Here is a 2500-nt window from a genome sequence, read left to right as displayed (position 1 = left end):
CCTCTGCTCCGTCCCCCGCCCGGCTCCTCTCCTCGCTCCTCTTCACTCCGCCGCACCGCACCGCGCCGCCGGCTCATTACCTGGAGAAGCCCAAAACGTCGGCATTTGCATATGATAATCCACAAATGAGGGTCTCTCTGCATTATTCGAGCTCAAGTCGTTTCACGGCGCTGTAATTGATTCCCAAAAGTGGGAATCTTTCACCCGGCCCGGCTGCTTTGTGCTATGCTAATTGACTCCGGTACTGTAACCTTCTCAGAATCTGGCAAGTGGAGTCTGTGCACAGGGTTTTTTATTTTTTTCTGTCTTTGTTTCACCGGAGTCAATCAAACTGGCCGGTGAGCTGTCACGGGCTGACGCCAAGCATAATTGGATTGTGGCCCTCAGGTTTTTGCGTTTGTAAAGAGGGACTAACGTGGCCATTTCCCCAATAATTACCAAAGCTATTTCACTCTGCCCCACAAGTAACACAGCACCCCCACAACCCCCAACCCAAACAAAATCAGGGTTTTAGAAAGGTCCAATTTGCACAAACAAACATCTCCTAGTTATTGTTGGGGGTACGGCTGGAATGGGCGGCGCAGTGATAAACAGGGACCATAATTAGAGTTGTCACACCGGAGAGACGCACAGCAGGCAGCTACATGGGAAAGTTTGCTTGGGTGACGTGTGCCAAGCCTAGTATCTGGAAACCATGGAATTCACATATTTCCTTCCTAATACGCTCTCCAATCACTCAAACTGTAATGTGCCATTAAGGGCGGGATTAGCTATGCAAATGTGGCCCGATGAAGCATTGCATCGCTCCCTTCCCCTTTATGGTTTTGAGCATGTATGCATACATTATGGGAAGAAAAACAAGATGGCATTCCTTTGTGTGTGCGGCTCTGTGTGGGCACCAGTGTGTGTGACCTGACTTCCTTGAGTGGCACTGTGACCATCAGATGAACCCCTGCTCTGACATTTGCAGGGGCACACGACACGTCTCTCCTGCTGTGCAATGTATGGCATGGCCTCAGTGGCCACAGGCGTTGGTTTGTAGCTTTGTGTGTTTGTGTGTGTGTGTGTGTGTGTGTGTCTGAATCATGTGTGCTGTGTGTGGTGTCTTCTGACGGGCCGTTGATGTGATGTTCCTCAAGTGGACAGATGTGTTCTGGCCACCGCCTGGCTTTGTGAGGGACCCTTCTGCCCCAGCCCCCTCCAGAGAACTTCCATTGAGGGGTCAACTCACAGTCAGACGCACTACACTACATATACAGTACAGACCTCCAAAAACAAACACACACACACACACACACACAGTGTGTCTTCCTGTGTAGGTGTTTGTGTGTGCGTGTGGGTTGGTTGGGTATGCGTGTGTGGGAGACCTGCCAGGGTGTGTAGTGGAGTGGACAGCGTGTGTTGGGTGTCAGCAGCCTCAGTGCTCCCCTCCTGTTGTGTTGCTCCTGAGGGACATGAAGGCCAGGAAGCCCAGCTCTGCCCCTGGTCCTGTCAAATGCAAACATACACACACTTCTTACACCACACATTCCCATTCTTATAGCGCACTGCCAAGTACACTTGCACGCCACACATAGCTCTGGAACTCATACACAGGCAATGACATTTGCTGGTAAAAACAATGTTTTGTTTATAAATTATGTTTTTTTATGTTTTTTTATGTTGTTTTTCAAATGTTTTGTTTTTAATATGCTTTTTAATGCTTTTAATAGGCTATGTACCATTTGTATATAGGGTCTGTATATGCATATGTGTATGGAGTATTTGTGTATATAATGTGCAGACCTGTGTGTTGAGGTCAGGTGTGTGCTTGAATGCATGGGTACACCCGTCTATGGGCATGACAGGCACATCCCTCTGGGAAGGCCCAAGAGTAAGGGTCTGCTGGCTAATCAAGGGAACTTGGTGTCAGCAGTGGGATTTCTCATTTGCTCTTTTCTTTCTCTTCCCCTCTCTTTCCTCCTCCCCCTTCACCCCTCTCTGCCTCCCTCTCTCCCTCTCTCTCCCTGCCCCAGCAGGAGCGGGGCAGCAGGAGGCCCCAGAGGTATTGGCGCTGCCAGAGCAGGCTCCAGGGGCCGTGCTGAGGCTGACAGAGGCCCTGGAGAGGCCGGGTGGGTGTCTCCTCAACTTCCTCTGACACAAACACACACACACACACACGCACGCACGCACACACACACGCACGCACGCACGCACGCACGCACGCACGCACACATACACACACATACACACACACACACACACACACACACACACACTAACATGTTGAAGATGCACACCTCCAAATGCATGCGGTTGTCAATGCATGTAGCTTCTTTTGACTTGTCCAATTTGTGCATAAATACTAACAACACTTAAAGTTATAGTCCATAGCCATGCAACACAAGCTAAAACAAAGCTAAAAGTACTCAGCACTCCTTACTTCTACACACGTTGTGTAAAATGTTTCTTAAATGAATAAAATGGATAGAAATGATGGAGATAGAAATTAGTACTAGTA

At 49.1% G+C, this 2500-nt stretch overlaps 1 protein-coding gene across 1 annotated transcript in view; it reads left to right on the top strand.

The window, feature by feature from the left end:
• Positions 1–2018: 2018 nt before the first annotated feature.
• pik3r3b (phosphoinositide-3-kinase, regulatory subunit 3b (gamma)) overlaps positions 2019–2500 on the top strand; it is a 104613-nt gene continuing 104131 nt past the window's right edge. Inside the window, exon 1 of the mRNA XM_076277831.1 lies at positions 2019–2111. The gene's annotated coding sequence lies outside the window, so the exon portion shown is untranslated. The remainder of the gene's footprint in view (positions 2112–2500) is intronic.

Source organism: Alosa pseudoharengus, unplaced genomic scaffold (genome assembly GCF_046254945.1).
Source record: "Alosa pseudoharengus isolate Yale_2024_CS ecotype anadromous, Long Island Sound unplaced genomic scaffold, YU_APseudo_1.1 YU_APseudo_1.1_scf_11, whole genome shotgun sequence".
In the NCBI taxonomy this organism is placed as follows: domain Eukaryota; kingdom Metazoa; phylum Chordata; class Actinopteri; order Clupeiformes; family Clupeidae; genus Alosa; species Alosa pseudoharengus.
The sequence above is the reverse complement of the archived record's forward strand: the minus strand, read 5'-3'. Positions and strand labels throughout refer to the sequence as shown.